Genomic DNA, 20,325 nt, shown 5'->3' with positions numbered 1-20,325 from the left:
CTGCAACATGCGGTCGAGCATTATCCTGCTGAAATGTTGGGTTTCGCAGGGATCGAATGAAGGGTAGAGCCACGGGTCGTAACACATCTGAAATGTAACGTCCAGTCAATGGGAACAAGAGGTGACTCAGAAGTGTAAGCAGTGGCATCCCTACCATAACGCCGGGTGATACGCCAGAATGGCGATGACGAATACACGTTCCCAATGTGATTTCACCGAGATGTCGCCGAACACGAATGCGACCATCATGATGCTGTAAACAGAACCTGGATTCATCTGAAAAAAAATGATGTCTTGCCATTCGTGCACCCGGGTTCGTCATTGAGTACACCCTCGCAGGCCCTCCTGTCTGTGATGCAGCGTCAAGGGTAACCGCAGCCATGGTCTCCGAGCTGATAGTCCATGCTGCTGCAAACGTCGTCGAACTGTTCGTGCAGTTGATTGTTGTCTTGCAAAAGTCTCCATCTGTTGACTCAGGAATCGAGACGTGACTGCACGATCCGTTACAGCCATGAGGATAAGATCCCTGTCATCTCGACTGCTAGTGATACAAGGCAGTTGGGATCCAGCACGGCGTTCCGTATTACCCTCCTGAACCCACCGATTCCATACTCTGCTAACAGTCATTGGATCTCGACCAACGTGAGCAGGAATGTCGCGGTACGATAAATCGCAATCGCGATAGGCCAGAGTGCGACTTTTATCAATGTCGGAAACGTGATGGTACGCATTTCTCCTCCTCATACGAGGCATCACAACAACGTTTCAGCAGGCAACGCCGGTCAAGTGCTGTTTGTGTATGAGAACTCTGATGGAAACTTAACTCATGTCATTACGTTGTAGGTGTTGCCACCGGCCCCAACATTGTTTGAATGCTCTAAAAAGCTAATCATTTGCATATCACAGCATTTTCTTGCTGTCGGTAAATTTCGCGTCTGTAGCACGTCGTCTTCGTTGTGTAGCAGTTTTAATGGCCAGTACTGTAGTTTCGTTTACGAGTATGTTGACGCGCTAAGTATACTGTCGTCTGCCCGCGCTTTTAGCCGTGCGGTCTAAGGCACTGCTTTCCGGGAGGGCAGGCGTGCCGGTGCCCGTCAGGAATACGCCCGGCGGATTAGTGTCGAGGTCCGTTGTGCCGGGCAGTCTGTGGATGTTTTTTAAGGCGAGTACGGGCGGGTTCCCTTCATTCCACCTCAGTTACATTATCTCGGCGATTGCTGTTCACTTTCTCCATGTATGCTTACACCATCATTACTCTGCGACGCAAACATTGGGGTTACACTTGTCTGGTGTGTGACGTTTCCTGTGCGGTGTGGGTGGGGGGGGGGGGGGTGGCGGGGAGGGGGGGGGAGGGGGGACCACTGGGGTTGGTGTGGGGCGGTGGTGGGGTGAGTGGACTGCTGTGGTCTGCTGTGGGGCTGTGTAGCACTGCGGGCTATGGCGGGGACGAAGCCTCTCCATCGTTTGTAGGTCGCCAGTTCCATACAATACAACAGACAATACTGTCGTCTGCTAGCTAAAGTTTGTAGGTTGGCCGTGAAGAGAAAGCTGTCGACACCAAACAGGTCCATTCGACTTCAGTCGGAACAGCTGCTTCAGTCAATCACTGCACCAAAAGTCTTTTTAAAGAGTACATTCAGTGGATTTCTGGCGACGTGTTGTTTACAGTTGCCTTCTATTCCAGGGAGGCCTATCAGTTTATTGACTTAGTTCCGTGAGTGAGTCACCTACCTAGGACTTACACTGCCCTCTTTGGTACTAATGAAAACAGATTCAGTTACTGAGGAAAGGGAAACCCTGCGTTCGGGCCCTGAAGAAGAAGTGATAGTCGACTTTTCCACTTTGGAGCCGCCACCTCTCAGATAGCTCCTCAGTTGACATCACTTGACAGAGTGCATCACGGTCCAGTCCTTCCGCCAAGGAAAGATACGTGACGGTACTAGGAATCGAAACCGGATGGCCTTGAATGTCGCATTAACCACTCGGTCAAGAAGGCAGACAGACTAAGTTACAATCCAACAATTTTCATAATTCATTACTGAATCTCGTTGCCGTATGGGAGGAACGATTCCTATTGTATGAAATTTGGGTGAATCCCTTAGGAACAAGGGAAGCACGATTCCTACTGTACCAAAAGGAGGTGAAGCCTTAGGAACATTATTCTTATCATAAATTTAAGTTAAACGACGTTATGCAAGTAAGTCGTGAAAGCGAGAAACATCTATATAACACATCTCGCAGGTGCAGTGGTTACGCTATACACTTCTGGAAATTGAAATAAGAACACCGTGAATTCATTGTCCCAGGAAGGGGAAACTTTATTGCCACATTCCTGGGGTCAGATACATCACATGATCACACTGACAGAACCACAGGCACATAGACACAGGCAACAGAGCATGCACAATGTCGGCACTAGTACAGTGTATATCCACCTTTCGCAGCAATGCAGGCTGCTATTCTCCCATGGAGACGATCGTAGAGATGGTGGATGTAGTCTTGTGGAACGGCTTGCCATGCCATTTCCACCTGGCGCCTCAGTTGGACCAGCGTTCGTGCTGGACGTGCAGACCGCGTGAGACGACGCTTCATCCAGTCCCAAACATGCTCAATGGGGGACAGATCCGGAGATCTTGCTGGCCAGGGTAGTTGACTTACACCTTCTAGAGCACGTTGGGTGGCACGGGATACATGCGGACGTGCATTGTCCTGTTGGAAGAGCAAGTCTAGGAATGGTAGAACGATGGGTTCGATGACGGTTTGGATGTACCGTGCACTATTCAGTGTCCCCTCGACGATCACCAGAGGTGTATGGCCAGTGTAGGAGATCGCTCCCCACACCATGATGCCGGGTGTTGGCCCTGTGTGCACAAATGCTGCGCAGCTAGCGCCATTCGACGGCCAACACCGCGTTTCCTGGTGTGTCCGCTGTGCCGTGCGTGTGATCATTGCTTGTACAGCCCTCTCGCAGTGTCCGGAGCATGTATGGTGGGTCTGACACACCGGTGTCAATGTGTTCTTTTTTCCATTTCCAGGAGTGTATATAAGAACAACTCCAATATCAGCTCCATCCTACCGCCAGTACCCAGGACAGGCACCTACAACAGTTGTATCCCAGTTTACCTCAGAAGAGGATAGAATAGATGAGTGTTACCAAACCAGTGCACGCAGCGAGACCAAAGTGTGGGCATCGTCTTATTGTCCAGCAAGTCGGAAGATCTGCTGCTTTTTATCTTCATTGGTAATCAGTTAAAAGCGCTTAGCGTCTCAGCGAGTGAAGTTTCAGTACACCTCTCTCTCTCTCTCTCTCTCTCTCTCTCTCTCTCTCTCTCGCTGTGGCGTAGTACGCTTAGTAGATGACTGACTTTATCTTATTCTTTTCATTTTTTGTTGTCTGTGACTGCATCTGTTAACCCGTAACCGCCATAGACTTGTGCAGTGTAGGTGTAACTAAGGTACTGTTTTGATTTTAGGTCAGCAAAGTGCACAGTGGAGCTGCGGACCTGTTGTACTTCCTGTACATGAACGCCAGCGAGGAGGTGCACCGCGACCACCTGGACACGCTGCTGGCCGACTACCACGGCACGCTGGTGGCGCTCTTGCGTCGGCTCGGCATGGCGGCCGAGGCGGACAGCTACCCCCTGCAAGCGCTCGCTGAGGACATGCAGGCGGGTGGCACCACCGCCGTCTGGTACAGCGCGTTCAGCTGCATGTCCATCACGTCGCACAAGTACGGCGCAGAGTTCGAGAAGCTTTTCCACAACACCAGCTACTCGGGGTCTGTCCTGGAAGACGCTTTAAGGAAGCCCTATTCCATTTCCTACTTGAAATACCTGGCACCAATATTCGACAAAAGGGGCCTCCTGTAAGCAGAGGACGCGGTAGCGTGATTTTCTCACTGTTTCTATATTGATAATAATGGTAAGTGGTGCCGGCACACAGCTTGGTCGTACTTATGGGGGAGGAGCGTGGGTAGGATGGAAGTAGGGACGAGAGGAGAGGCGGCTGTCCGTTTACCCCATGAAACAGATGAGACCTTCAAAAACCCGAGTTCGGCCCGGTCCTCACCACACACACAAATGTAGCACATCAATACGACTTTGAAGAAAGAATAGATGTCGACTGGCAACACATTTATCTTAAGGCTGTTGTCCTGAAACCTCGAAACTACTCCTCCGTTCACCGTGAAACTACACTGGTCTGCGACACTTCTGAACGAAATCAACTTTCTAATGATGTGCTGCTGTCAAGTAATAAAGCTCTATGGAACCAGTACAATATACAGACAGAGTTTCTACAGTCTAATACAGAAGGTAATTGAAAGAATTACGCAAAGAGTGAGACGGACAGAAATGACACTTTTATTCGAAGGCAGCAATGACACAGAAGCCACCGCGATTTATGACAGTCCCTTGGATATTACAAAAGGAGGGACGTGGTTCTTCGTAGGGTGTGTGATCATCACGGGTGGCCACGCATTCTCGGTGACTTGACCCCATACCGGTCGCCATTCTTTTAATAATGTCTCTAATTTAACATTTTCTGAGTCTCTTTTATATGAAATAGCAATATAAGTTTTATATTTCTGCATAATAATTTCTATATCCTTATTAATACTTTCCTTAACACCATTGTTTGTACATTAGAATCTAATAAATAATTAATTTTTACTTCAAACCTATCTCCAGCAAAATTACATTTAGGAAATCTAGATCTTAAAGAACTATTAAAATTGTTGCATGGAGTTGCTTTTAATGAAATTTATTATTTTTCATTTCTCCATTGCAGTGTATAATGTCTGTTATTTTGAATATCATAGGGTTGTCCCAAAATGATTATGTAATTCTTCAAACAAACAACTGGAAGGACTTTTTCCACATTTTTGATAGCAATGATTCCAATCTAAATATTTATCTGGAAAAGCTTCATATTCAGAGTAACAGATTTCAGGTTTTATGTGACTTGGTCTACAGCGACCTCTGAATACAGTAACTTATACACAGTTTAAGTGATGAAAATAAAAGAAATGAAAGAAATAACTATGTCATCCTTTAGAACAGAATCTCACAGAATCTACACCATAAACTGCTCCTCAATTAACTCATGACATATCTTCCTGCTTCTCCAGGTTAACTACCATCCTTCTCTTGCTATTTTCATTAAGAGTTGAAATTCACAGAAACAATAATGAGAAATTATGATTGTGAAACAGCTAATTATGATAATACTCCTTTCTATATTCACTACTTTACATTACCAAGAGCACTTACCTGTTTCATCAATTTTGTCATACGTTAAAAATTTATTTGCTCGTTCTACTATGCTTAATGACCAAGCAGACATCGTCAAAAGTATACTCTCTTCTGGTAGCATTATTCTGTCTTACTTTTGTGATCGAACCTCCACACATCACTATACCATACACTAATAATTCGCAGAATGAATCTAATTTCGTACTCTAACCAAACGTTTACAACTTCAGATAGTACTCAAAGAGGTAACAGCACGTCATAGATAGTCTATAATGGTAGCATGCATTGCGCCAAGGAGACTGTCATGACCTGCATCGTTTTCCATAACCAGGTCAAGGAGTATTACGAGACTTTTACTGTGTTGCACTGTGGCACTAATAATATGTTGACGAGTACTTTTTTTTCCCAGCCGCGCCGGATAGTGGCGTTATTCTTAAGCGACCTGCAACGGCTCGTGTGACTCCTCCCATTAGAGGTTCGAGTCCTCCCTCGAGAATGAGTGTATGTGTTGTCCTTCGTAAGTTACTACTTTAAGTTAAATTAAGTAGTTTGTAAGCTTAGGGACCCGATCACCTCAGCAGTTTGGTCCCATAGAACTTACCACAAATTTCCAATTGCTTTCCCCCAGATAGACATCTACATGTTTATTTGTACTATAAGGGAGAAATGATGTTCATAATGTTCTATTCAGTTCTGACTTAATCGACTTTGACCAAAAGGCCGCAATCCCTTCCAGGACTCTGGCAGTGAACTATTCTATTGAACACTGTTTGACTTACGCTATTTTTCCGTGGCAGCCTAGATATATATACCTCCAATCCTTATTAGTAAACGTGTTCTTTGTTGTCTGATTGCTACCTACTACTGTAAGCTTCGAATTTTTACCACGACATCGCCACAGTGCTTCATATCCTAGTACACTTCGCATTGCAATTTAAGGGTACGTTACCGCGATCATTAAAAACCCTGCAAAATCAACCTCAGCCGCAATTTTTCTTTAAATGGTTAACTTAGACCACTTTGTAGTCTTGTAGGGAAGGCTAATTAGTTGGCGATCAGATCGTCCTGCTATCTGAGGACAAAGTTTTCCGAGTTAGAGTAAGGAATTAACTGATCATTTTAAGTAGAAATCTTGGGGTGACACCCAGGACTACTATCAGAAATATTGTACGAATTTGTATTATTTCTTTTTTTTATGAAATGAAAACGTTCCTCCATATACTATTTTCTGCCAAAAATGTTGTAAAGATATTCTATATTTTCTCGTGAAACCTTGTAGAATTATTCACATTATGTATAGAGAACACTAGAAGCACAGCATATTTATGAGAAACTCCGAAAAAAAGTGAATTTCTCGAGAGTCAGGCGCCAACTACACAGTTATTCAACAATTCAAAACTGTGATCATAATTTTTTTTCTCGAAATTCTACGAAACTATTCAAGTTTTGTACTGAGAACTCTAGAACTGTAGCATATCTGCCAAGAACTCGGAAAAAATGTGTATTCGTCGAAATTAGGGTGGGAACATCACAAGTAATGAAAACTGGTTCCTCATTACTTAACTCAAACCATTATCTCCCACAGAGCTCTTAGAGAACTATTCAGATCTGTCATCAAAATTTTTTCGCAAATTTTGCAGTTGATTATTTTTAGAAGATTATAATTCTCTTGAATACTACTTTTTTTCGTGAAACTCTACAAAACTATTCCTATTTTGTAAATAGAACGCTAGAAATACAGCACATCTCCCAAGAACTCAGGAAAAAGTGTGTTTCTCGGAAGTCGGATCATCATCAGAGTGACTTCCGTCTACCGGACGCCTGGCACCGCCCTCGTTGCCGTAATTCCACAACAGCCACTGGCATTTCGCTGTAGCAGTGCTGCATACTCACTCTGCCACAAGCCAAGCACCTTACTGTGTGCCATCGTGAAGCATGAGCTGCTGCCTCCCCAGGCAGGCTCTCCACCGAGTCCCCCACATCAACCTCTGTACGAGTATCTTCGTGAATAAAGACTGTATGGCTGATTCCACGACCGCCGGGGAGCTAGTAGTACACAATGCGCACACACAACCTTGAGACGACCATCCTGGAATTTAATGGTGCCAGCATTCTCGTCACCATAACTGTTCATTTGAAGATAGGATCGTGTTTTCATACGAGTGTCAATATGAATGCATAAGTGGAGCAACGCATCTGTTTTGTTTCGGTAGCGTAAAACAGTAAAACACCCAATGTCTTTAAATTCATATATTTCATTTTATGTATTTCAAAACAATATGAATTTTAGAACATGACGATGTCTCACTTCGCATTTCGACTAAATACCTAGGAACTACAATTATGAGCAACTTCGAAAGACCACATAGATAATAATGTGGGGAAGGCAAAATAAAGACTGCGCTTTGTTGGCAGAACACTTCGAAGATGCGACAAACCGACTAAAGAGAGAACCTACATTATACTTTTCCGTCCTCTGCTGGAATATTGCTGCGAGGTGTGGGATCCATACCAGGTAGGATTGACGGAGGATATCGAAAAAGTGCAAAGAAGGGCAGCTGGTTTTGTGTTATCGCGCGATAGGGGTGAGAGCGTCACTAATATGATACGCGAGTTGGGTGGCAGTCGTTGAAACAAAAACGGTTTTATTTGCTGCAAGATCCATTTCCGAAATTTCAATCACCAACTTTCTCTTCCGAATGCGAAAATATTTTGTTGACACCCACCTACGTAGGGAGAAATGATCATCATAATAAAATTAAAGAAATCAGAGCTCGAACGGAAAGATTTAGATGTTCCTTTTTCCAGGCGCCATTCGAGAGTGGAATGGTAGAGAAGTAGTATGAAAATGGTTCGATGAACCCTCTGCCATGCTCTTAAGTTTGAGTTGCAGAGTAACCATGTAGATGTAGATGTAGATGTTGTAGTCAGAATGAGAAACAAAAAACTTCTGGAATCTTTCTCTGCAACATCAACTGTACTCTGTCTCGAAAACGTTTTCCAGTTCACGCCAGGAGTGTTATTTGTTCACCAATGATGGCTTTCGCCTGACTCAGGCATTTTCAGAATGGCCTGCACGAAAACGTTTCCTTCTCTTATTTTTGAGTGATATTCACGTGACAATCTTTGGATAATATTTCTGTGGTCTGTCTGTACACATATTTTCCAAAAGTTTTTGTTCTGTACTTGGCAAACACGTATGCTACCTGTCTGCCATATATTTTTGTCATTTTGTACTTATCTACTAAGTTCAATAGATCTTGACAATGAGTTCACGTAACAAGAGTGAAATAATACCCAACATGATTGTGCTTGGTAATGGCTTAAGTCTAAATCAAGACAGTAATATAAAATCAAGAAGTCTGTGTAGTCAAATGGCGGAAAAATGTCAACAAAAAAGAGATACATTTCGTCAGAAATTGCATGTTGGTTAGACTGTCAGTGAGAGCAGCACATCTAGTTCCTGCTACTAATAGCCAAGTACACCGTTCACTTGTTACATATTTTTATGAGCTTCAAACACGAGCGACTGCAGTAATGGATAGGATGTGTGATTGCTGTGTATAGATGCGAGCTGAGTTGTCGACCCTTCGCTCACAGCTCCAGGCTGCTTTGGCTACCGTCACACAGCTTGAGGTTGCTGCCAAGGAGCGTCACTGTGGGAGATCGAACGCAGGGAAGCGAGGGATGTCGAGCACGTCCCATGTGTCCTCCGATCGGTCCACTGCTGTGGCCGCCCCAAGTTTTGCCTGCACTGAGGTTGATCCTTCACCTTTGGTCGAGTGGAAGAGCATTCCAAAGTCTGCCAGGCAGCTAAAAACTTTCTGAGGGGCCGATTGTAGGCCTCCCTGGTTCGTTTGATGGACAGGTTTCTGGCGTTATCTGTAGCTGATTATGGCTGTGAGCCAGATGCAATCGTCCACCCTGTTCCAGAGCAGGCTTATCGGCCTGCAAGGTTTGGACATCCACAGAGAGTGGGTTTTCTGGTACTTGGGAGCTCCAACATTAGGCCCGTAATGAGGCCCCTTAGGAACTTGGCTGCCAAGGGGAGGAAGGAAGCCAGTGTTCTGGGGGAGTCATTCTGGATGTGAAAATGGTGCTTCCGGATGCCATGAAGAGTACAGAGTGCTGCCAACTGCAGGTGGTGTCTTATGTCAGTACCAATGACGTGTGTCGCTTTGGATTGGAGCAGACTCTATCTGGCTTCGGGAGGCTAGCGGAAATGGTAAAGAATCCAGAATGAGATTTTCACTTTGCACCGGAGTGTGCGCTGATATGAAACTTCCTGGCAGATTAAAACTGTGTGCCCGACCGAGACTCGAACTCGGGACCTTTGCCTTTCGCGGGCAAGTGCTCTACCATCTGAAGCACGACTCACGCCCGGTACTCACAGCTTTACTTCTGCCAGTATCCGTCTCCTACCTTCCAAACTTTGCACAAGCTCTCCTGCGAACCTTGCAGAACTAGCACTCTTTAAAGAAAGCTGTGAGTACCGGGCGTGATTCGTGCTTCGGTAGCTCGGTTGGTAGAGCACTTGCCCGCGACAGGCAAAGGTCCCGAGTTCGAGTCTCGGTCGGGCACACAGTTTTAATCTGCCAGGAAGTTTCATGGTAAAGAATGTCAGTCTTGCTTCCGAGATTAAGGAAGAGCTCACCATCCGCAGCATCATCGGTAGAACCGACTGTGGTCCTTTGGTGCAGAGCCGAGTGGAGGGTCTGAATCAGAGTTTTATGCGGTTCTGTGACCATGTGGGCTGCAGATTCCTTGACTTGAGCTATCGGGTGGTTCCGCTTAATAGGTCATGAGTCCACTACATACAGGAGGCGGGTACACGGGTAGCGGGGGAAGGGTCTGGGCGGTATTTTAGGTTAGATGGTCTCAGGGAACCACAGAAGGGACGCCCGTCTAAAAGTGTGCAGGTAAAACACAGTAAGGTAGTTGTAGAAACGATTGGTACTGTAGTTGTGAATTTTCGTAGCTCTGTTGGGAAAGAACCAGAGCTCCAAGCCCTAATAGAAAGCACTGAAGCTCAAATAGTTGTCGGTACAGAGAGCTCGCTAAAGCCGGAAATAAGTTCAGCCGAAATTTTTTCAAAGGGTCTAACAGTGTTCACAAAGGATAGATTAAAAACAGTTGGTGGTGGAGTGTTTATTGCTGTCAGAGGTAGTTTGTCTTATACTGAAATTGAAGTAGATAGCTCGTGTGAAATAGTATGGGTAGAGGTTATACCTGGCAATCGGACTAAACTATTAATTGGATCGTTTTACCGACCCACCGACTCAGAAGATACCGTTGCTGAAGAGTTCAAAGAAAACGAATTTCATGTCAAATAAGTACCCCGCTCATACAATTATAGTCGGTGGTAACTTTAATCTACGCCCGATATGCTGGAAAAATTATACGTTTAAACCTGGTGGCAGGAATAAAACGTCATCCGAAATTGTTCCGAATACTTTCTCAGAAAATTAGTTGGAACAATTAGTTGATAAGCCCATTCGAAGCGTAAATGGTTGCGAAAGCATACTTGACATCTTAGCAACAAATAGCCCCGGAAAAATAGTGAGTATTGTGCCGAATACAGGGATTACTGACCACAAGGCAGTTGCTGCTAGGCTGAATACCGTAACACCCACAACCATCAAAAAGAAAGGCAAAGTATATCTACTTAAAAAAGTTAATAAAAATTCTCTTATCGGCTTTTTAAGAGACAGTCTTCAGTCCTTCCGATCTGATCATGTAAGTTTAGAAAAGTTGTGGAATGTTTTCAGAGATAGTATCGACAGCAGTTGAGGATATATACCACATAAATTAATAAGTGATGGTTCTGATCCCCCATGGTACACAAAACGGGTCAGATCATTGCTGAAGAAGCAACGAAAAAAGCATGTCAATTTTGAAAGAAAGAAAAATTACAAAGATTGGCAAAGTTTTCCAGAATTTCGAAATATGGCGCGTACTGCAATACCAGATGCTTTTAATAATTTCCTCAACGAAATTCTGTCTCGAAATATGGCAGAAAACCCAAAGAGATTCTGGTAATACAAACGCGGTTTTCCGAAACTCCTTCACCAAAGAAGACGAAGTAAATATTCCTGAATTCCAATCAAGAACAGCTGCCAAGATAAGAAACATAGAAGTAGATATCCTCGGAGTAACGATGCAGCTTAAATCACTTAATAAAGGTAAGGCTTCCGGTCCAGGTTGTAAACCAGTAAGATTCCTCTCAGGGAATGCAGATAAAATAGCTCCATATTTAGCAATAATATACAACCACTCGCTCACAGGAAGATCCGTGCCTAAAGACTGTAAAATGGTTCAAGTCACACTAAAACCCCAAAGGGGAAGTAGAAGTAATCCGTTGAATTACAAGCCTATTTCACTAACGTCGATTTGCAGTAGGATTTTGGAACATGTACTGTATTCGAACATTATGAAGTACCTCGAAGAAAATGATCTATTGACACATAGCACGGTTTCAGAAAATTTCGTTCTTGTGAAACACAACTAACTCTTTCTAGTCATGAAGTAATAAGTGCTATCGACAGGGGATGTCAAATTGTTTCCATATTTTTAGTTTTCCAGTACGCTTTCGACACCGTTCCTCACACGCGTCTTCTAACCAAACTGCGTCCCTACAGAATATCGCCACAACTGTGCGTCTGGATTCGTGATTTCCTGTCAGAAAGGTCACAGTTCGTAGTAATAGACGGAAAGTCATCGAGTAAAACAGAAGTAATATGCAGTGTCCCCAAGGAAGTGTTATAGTCTCTCTATTGTTCCTGATCTATATTAACGACATAGGAGGCAATCTGAGTAGCCGTCTTAGATTGTTTACAGATGATGCTGTCATTTACTGTCTTGTAAAGTCATCAGATGATCAAAACGACTTGCAAAATGGTTTAGAAAAGATAGCTGCATGGTGCGAAAAGTGGCAATTGACTATGAATAAGGAAAAGTGTGAAGTTATTCACGTGAATACTAAAAGAAATCAGCTAAATTTAGATTACGCAGTAAGTAAAACAAATCTGAAGACTGTAAATTCAACTAAATACTTAGGGATTACAATTGAAAATAACCTAAATTGAAACGATCACATAGGTAAAATTGTGGGTAGAGCAAACCAAAGACTGCGATTCATTGGCAGAACACTTAGAAGGTGCAACAGGTCTACTACAGAGGCTGCTTACACCACGTTTGTCCACCCTATTCTGGAGTATTGCTGTGATGTGTGGGGTTCGCATCAGGTGGGACTGACTGATGACATCGAAAAAGTACAAAGAAGGGCATCTCGTTTTATATTATCGCGAAATAGGGGAGATTGTGTCACAGACATGATACGTGAATTGGAGTGGCAATCATTAAAACTAAGTCGTTTTTCGTTGCGACGGGATTTTCTCATGAAATTGCAATCACCAGTTTTCTCCTCCGATTGCGAAAATACTCCGTTGGCACCCACCTACATAGGGAGAAATGATCATCGCGATAAAATAAGAGAAATCAGGGCTCGCACGGAAAAATTTAAGTGCTCGTTTTTCCCGCTTGCCGTTCGAGAGTGGAACGGTGAGAGACAGCTTGAAGGTGGTTCATTGAACCCTCTGCCAGGCACTTTATTGTTAGTAGAAGAGTAATCACGTAGATGTAGTTACGTTCCTGTTTTTCAAAACTGGAGTTGCTAGCAATTGTACCATGACTTACTGATGTTAGATGATGTTGAGCACATGGAATACTGAACATACAGCAAATAAACAGTTTCATACACGACTTGCGATACCTCTCATGTTTTATTGTTTGTCGGACGCTGTGACCGAGCTGCTCTAGGCGCTTCAGTCTGGAACCGCGCGACCGCTATGGTCACAGGTTCGAATTCCGTCTCTGGGATGGATGTGTGTGATGTCCTTAAGTTAGTTAGGTTTAAGTAGTTCTAAATCTAGGGGGCTGATGACCTCAGATGTTAAGTCCCATAGTGCTCAGAGCCATATTAACCACTTTTATATTGTTCAACTTTTGCCTGTATTTGGCAATGAAATGATATTCCGTAACTCACAGGTGACTAACGCCACCTGCTGTGACCTGCGCACACTTGGCTCACGCCTCAGTGTGCTCCCATGCCCATTACTATATGTATAGCCTGGATATGAGCAACTACATCTCCGACAAGTTTACATGGTGACAGATCTACGAGTATGTAGGCGTGATGCTGTTTTGCATTCACTAAACCACGTAAAATACCTCCACAAGGTAATCAGTTTGCTAATTATTTTTCTTCTCCTATTTTCACAATGTGCAATGTACAGGGTGAATATTTAAAAAAAAAAAAAAAAACGACAAATTGCAGGGGCGGATTCCTGATTGGAACTGGAGGGGAAAAAGGTCCTATGAGCATGTGTCCGGAAATGCATCGTCGCCACTGCAGACGGCGCTGACGAATGAAAGTTCCTATCACCACGTGCCGTGTGTCCCTTGAGTGTTGCACGCTGTGTGATTGGTGCAGCATGCTATAAGCATCAGAATGGTCCGGTATTCATGTCGGGAACTAGCTGAGAGGGTGTCTGTGTACGCCAAGCAGATGAAAACGGTCGAGATGTAGTAGGGCTATACAAAATATTTATTTGTTTACTTATTTATTTATTTAACCTGGCAAGATTAGGGCCAACAGGCCCTCTCTTACATCTAACCAGGCATTCTACTTATTTTACGTTCATATGTTTTAGTAGGCATGTTAAACTACATCTAGTACAAAAATTGAAATAAACAATTACAATAGCACACTTGGAAAATGCATACATATAGAGTTTATATTCGTAGATGATGAGTACTGTTATAATTGGACATTATGAAAGAGACAGATTTTAGGTAGGAGTGCTAGCAGCAGGGAGTATGAGGGAGACTGACGGTGAAGGGAGGAGAAGAATAGAGACATAATGTAACATAATTAAAGAAATATAAAGGAAAACAATATTCCGTGATCAATAGCGATAGATGAGGAGGAAGAACAGAAAGGAGCAAGATAGGAAACACTAGCTTTCCTTTTTGACGAAGGACAGGATTGGCCTGGTACATTAATGTTGTGGAAAACGCTATGAGGATGATAGTAGGAAATGCTTCAGCTTCTTCTTACAAAAAGCAGGGGATTGAATTTTGCGCAAGGTAAGGGGCAGTTTGTTCCAGAGGCAGACAACGGCAACTGAGAAGGAGTTAGCATAAGTTTTTGTTTTGTGAGTGGGCACAGTTTGGATACCAGATCAGAGTGACCTCGTGTTTCGATTATGATGGCATGAAAGGTGTTTGATCTCTGAAGCAAGATACTGGGGTAATTGCGCGACGAGGAGTCGGTGAAGTAGATATATAGTGTGGTAGTCACGCATTTTGTCTGGCCGCAGCCACCATAGCTAGGAGTGTGAAGCACTAGCGTGATCATATCGGCGAATGTTGCAGGTGTAACACACACAGGCATTCATAGTTAGTTCTAGCCGTCGGTTGTTTTCACTGCTCAACCCTTGTTGAATTACATCACAATAGTGGAGGTTCGGTAGAACGAGTGTTTGCACGAGCTGCCGTTTCAAGTCCTGTGGAAATACGTCCCGAAACTTTTTGAGAGCATTGAGACAAGTGGACGTCTTCCGGCACATTGCGACTGTGTTCTCTGCCCAGCTGAGATGCCCATCCAAAGTTACACCCTAGTTCTTAACTGTTTTCTGATATGGTATTGGAATACCGTCGAGCAGAATAGGAGGCAGCCGTTCGCGGAAATATGATCTTATTAATTTCTGATACTCTATTAAGATTACTTGCGTCTTTTTTACATTTAGTTTAAGCGCAAGGGTTTTGGCCCATGTCACTACTGAGGACAGATCATCATTCATCTGAGCGATTGCAGTGTTTATATCTTCAGGTCTGACTCCTAGGTAGAGCTGGAGGTCTTCGGTATAGAAATAAATTACCCTCATAGACACCAACCACATCACGCAACTTTTAAAATCATTTTTGGGCGTCTGAGTGATCATGGGTTCTTTCAAACAGACGAACATGCAGGGAGGCAGCGAATTGTGCATACACGAGACTTGGATGACCGGGTTCTAGAGGATACTGCGACGCACCCAGGCTCCTGACAAGTGGCCCGCCAACGTGGTGTAAGCCAAAGTATGCTTACGTGTATCCTGCATGACAGCCGCTACTATAGCTATCATCTGCAATCCCATGGAGGTCACTTGGAACATCCGTTGCGATGTGACTGCGACGGGACTCTGCATGTGTTCGAGGACGATTTCTTATTGTTGCAAGTACCATTCTTCGTCCATTTCCAGTCAAGAATTGGTAACTGAAGTTTGTCAGTTTTATTAATGTTCACCTGTGTATTTTTATGACAAAGATGGTGATATGGTGTGATTGTTTTTCGGCTATAGTAACTCCAATTTTAAAAACTGGCGTCGTGCAACGTCTAACGAAACGCATTTTTTCATTATTATTATTTCTTTTAGGCCAGTCTGCTAATTTGAAGATGCCTAAATCAGGCAAAACTCGTCATTGCTAGATAACTAATAGTTATAAGCCTGCAACCAAGGTTGTTTGCTTCTTTATCTCTTTAGAAACTTACCAAAACATTAAAACTGTGTGCTGCAGCGGAATACGAGCCTCGTACCACGGCTTTTCTGGCCAGTGCTATTACAAAGTGACAAATCAAAGCACGACTTACGATATGCTGCCATAATGTTTTAAAACAGTAAACACTTCGCTGCTTAGAGAAAATTCATTCTAGAAACTATTCTGTAGGCTGTAGACCTGTTAAGTTCTTCTTCCGTGATATCCTTTCTTCCAGGAGTGTTAGTTCCCCTTGGTAAAAATGAGAACTGAGGATTTTGAAACGCAGAAAAGAGGTACTGTCAAACTTAAAACTGTGAGGGCGGATTATGAGTGGTGCATGAATTGTTCTGTCGGTAAAAGCATTTCCCGCAAAAGTCGAGGATCGGGTTTGCAGTCTGGTCGGGGACACACTCTTAATCTACCAGGATTCTTCAAAGAAAGGAGCTGTTCAAATGGCTCTGAGCACTATGGGACTTAACTTCCGAGGTCATCAGTCGCCTAGAACTTAGAACTAATGAAACCTAACTAACCTAAGGACATCACACACATCCATGCCCGAGGCAGGATTCGAAGCGGTCGCTCGGTTCCAGACTGTAGCGCCCAGAAACGCACGGCCACTCCGGCCGGCAAAGGAGCTGTTCTTAACGATTAATTCTGATAGTTTTTGACATTTATTTTTTCTTTTTTCCTTTTGGGCAGAAAAAATTAAGTAGCCCAGAAAAACTACACCACTAAACAGGCTTTTTTATTAAATTTACAACACAATTTTTTTGTTTCTTTATAGTCTGTCCCAAAGTGTACCACTATTAAAAACGAAACCATGTAGGACGTGAAGAGAGAAATGTGACTATGAGCGAATAATCAGTATATCTACATGTACATTATTACTCTGCAACTCACAATTAAGTGTCCAGTAAAGGGTTCATCGAATCACCAGTAAGCTACTTCTCTACCGCTCCACTCTCGAACAGCGCGCGGAAGAAACGAATACTTAAATCTTTCCGAGCGAGCTCTAATTTCTCTTATTTTATGACGATGATCATTTCTCTCTATGTACGTGGTCGTCAACAAAATATTCTCACACTCTGAGGACAAAAGATGATGATAGCAGTTTCAGGAGAAGGTCCTACTGCAGCGAAAAACACTTGTGTTTTAATGACTGCGACCCCAATTCGTGAATTATGTATGTGGCACTCTCTCGCTTATTTCGGCATTATACAAAACGAGGGGCCCTTCTTTGAACTTTTCCGGTACCCTCTATCAATCCTATTTGATGCGAATTCCACACCGCACAGAGGTTCTCCAGAAGAGGGTGGATAAGCGTAGTGTATGCAGCGTCTTTAGGTGACCTGTTACGTGGTGGTGGTGGTGGTTAGTGTTTAACGTCCCGTCGACAACGAGGTCATTAGAGACGGAGCGCAAGATCGGGTTAGGGAAGGATTGAGAAGGAAATCGGCCGTGCCCTTTCAAAGGAACCATCCCGGCATTTGCCTGAAACGATTTAGGGAAATCACGGAAAACCTAAATCAGGATGGCCGGAGACGGGATTGAACCGTCGTCCTCTCGAATGCGAGTCCAGTGTGCTAACCATTGCGCCACCTCGCTCGGTAGACCTGTTGCGGTTAAGTTTTCTGTCAATCAATTGCAATCTTTGTTTGCTTCCCCATAACATTATCTATGTGATCGCTCCAGTTTAAGTTATTGGTAACCGTAATTCGTAAGTGTTTAGTTGAATTCACAGCTCTTTAGATTTGTGTGATTTATCGTGTAACTAAAATTTAGCGGATTCTTTTTAGTATTTATGTGGATGTCACCACACTTTTCATGACGCAGAGTCAACTGCCACTTTTTACACCTTATTGATACCTTGTCCAAATAATTTTGCAATTTGTTTTCATCTTCTGACGACTTTACATAACGGCAAATGACACTATCGTTCGTAAAAAATCTAACACGGCTGCTCAGACCTCTCCTAAATAATTTATGCAGATCAGAAACAACAGAGGGCCTACAGAATTTTCTTGGGGAATAACAAATATTACTTCCGTTTTACTGTACAACATTTCGTCAATTATTACAACCACTTACATTTCTGACAGGAAATCACGAATTCAGTTACACAACAGAGGCAATAATCCATAGACATGCAATTTAGTTGGAAGCAGCTTGTGAGGAATTTTATCGAAATCCCTTTGGATATCTAAATGTGGGGAATCAATGTGACTCATTACTTCGCGAGAATAAAGAGGTAAATGTATTTCACAAAAACGATATTTTCTGAATAGGTATTGGCTACTTGTCAATAAATCGCTTTCTTAGAGGTGATTTATGATGTTCGAGAACAATATATGTTCCAAAATTCTGCAGCTAATCGACGTCAGTAATATGGGTCTGTAATCCGGCGGACTACTCCTGTTCCTTTTCTTAGGTATTGGTGTGACTTCTGCAACTTTCCAGTCTTTGGGTACGGATCTTTCTGCGAGTGAGAGGTTGTTTATGACTGCTAACTGTGGAGCTTTTGTATTAGCATACTCTGAAAGGAATCTGATTGATATACAATCTGGACCGGAAGCCTTGCCGTTCGTGTTTTAAACTACTTCGCTACACCGAGGATATCTACTTTTAAGCTACTCATATTGGCAGTTGTTTTTGATTCGAATTCTGGAATATTTACTTCCAGTTTCTGGTCGATAAAAACGACTGAAATCGTCGTTAAAAACTGTGCCACTTGACACTGGATGTGCATATCACATTCAGTCTTCACTGAATATGAAACATTTCGATACAAAGACACTCAGAGAAACACTGTATCGTGAAACTAATTCTGGATGCATTCCGATAATTAACATATACTCACTTCAGCTCGTGTGAGCCAAACAAAAGAAGAAAGAAGACTGCAAACTCGCACACGGCTGGGTCAGCAACAGCTCACAGATGCTCAGTAATCTCTCTCCCTCTCTCTCTCACGCTTTCTCATTCTCGCTCTCCTCTATTCCAGAAGATACCTGTTTCAACTTTGTGTTCCATTTATTAAGAGATAAAACTTTCCGGACCTATTTTCCCGTTTCGTTTTTACAGATGGTACATTTTTAAGGACAATTCAAACAAGGAGAAACCTTATCAAGAAGAAGTTTCCACACACAGAACGGAAGGTGCAGACTGCACAACTGACATACTAAGACAAAAAAATGTAAGTTTTACTGGCTGTTGGAGATATATATATTCTCTGGAGGATGATTTCAGCAAATACTGTGTGCCGAAACCCTCATGCCACCCAACTAGACACAAATACACTGCTCACTGATACATTTGTGTCTGTTTATTGTGAACGCCCAGGCATTTGTCACTTTCATTCGGTGAGAAGCAGAACCCATTGTAATATAAGGAGCATCCGTAAAAAAGTAATGAGACAGTGTATCTGTGATAACATCGCATTCGCCTGACATTTATGTTGTATGAAATGTCCCCTTAGAAAAATTATACAAGACTGTGCTTAAACTGACACACAATATTTTTTTAGCGCAACGCATTCTGACTTCCAAAAATCCCTACAAAATAATGGCCCTGACTAACATTAACCTATACGTTTCACAAATCACTTACCTCACAAAAATCTTCGTTACTCAAGCTACTGCAATACAGCGAGCGCCACTACTGCCAGCTAACTAAAAGATTCAAACTATGGAAGTCACTAACTACTGATAGGCACAGTCAGCAAATGAAGATTTTACTAGAGAACAAACAATGTATTTACCTTAATAGTCTATATATCAGTTCATTACACCAATTCATACAAATTTCAAAACTCCGCCATCTATCTCCCCACGTCCACCACTGCTGGCGGCTCACCTCCAACTGCGCAACGCTACGCGCTGTTAGCATCCAGCTGCCGCTGCCCAACACTACAATGGCAGACAACAATGCAAACCAGCTACAGACTGCACATGGCACAGCCAGTGATTCTCATACAGAGCGCTACGTGGCGTCGGCGTTCCCAATAAAAAAAAAAAACCCTCAACAGCCTACTTACAGTTGTAGTGTCGCTTTATGGAAATTCTTTCGTCAGAGCACCCACACTAGTGATTAAAAAATTAAGAAACTGACGCTAAGCAAAATGTCGGAATAGTTATGGAGTTTAGGTCTGTCGTTTTGTCGGTAGTTTACATAGTTCCTTGTTTGTCAGTCACGTGGTGCAGAATTTCTCCCTGGATCGTAACTGCGCGCTGGACCATTGCAACTTAAGTTATTCTGTCTCCCTTTATAATAATTATTTTGGTTTCCATATTATCTGTTTCTCTGATTGTCTATGTGATAGTCATTACTGTGGAGAGGTGATCTTCCCCTGTAATTATTACTACTCTGCCAACGGTTGTCATATGGGTGGTGTCTGTTTTGGTCACGATTTACGTTGTACGAATAGCCTTGTCGTGTATTATTTCTGTCATCGCGGAATTGTGACAGGTGTGACGTGTCATTGCTGTGCTCCTGTTTT

The 20,325-nt window shown here is 43.2% G+C and overlaps 1 protein-coding gene across 1 annotated transcript in view; it reads left to right on the top strand.

Annotated features, from left to right (window-relative positions):
- The first annotated feature begins 3,860 nt into the window (after positions 1 to 3,860).
- The window catches only part of LOC126324044 (uncharacterized), a 75,681-nt gene continuing 59,216 nt past the window's right edge, over positions 3,861 to 20,325 (top strand). The window contains exon 1 of the mRNA XM_049994913.1: positions 3,861 to 3,921. The gene's annotated coding sequence lies outside the window, so the exon portion shown is untranslated. The remainder of the gene's footprint in view (positions 3,922 to 20,325) is intronic.

The sequence above is a fragment of the Schistocerca gregaria genome, chromosome 2 (assembly GCF_023897955.1).
Source record: "Schistocerca gregaria isolate iqSchGreg1 chromosome 2, iqSchGreg1.2, whole genome shotgun sequence".
NCBI lineage: Eukaryota > Metazoa > Arthropoda > Insecta > Orthoptera > Acrididae > Schistocerca > Schistocerca gregaria.
The sequence above is the reverse complement of the archived record's forward strand: the minus strand, read 5'-3'. Positions and strand labels throughout refer to the sequence as shown.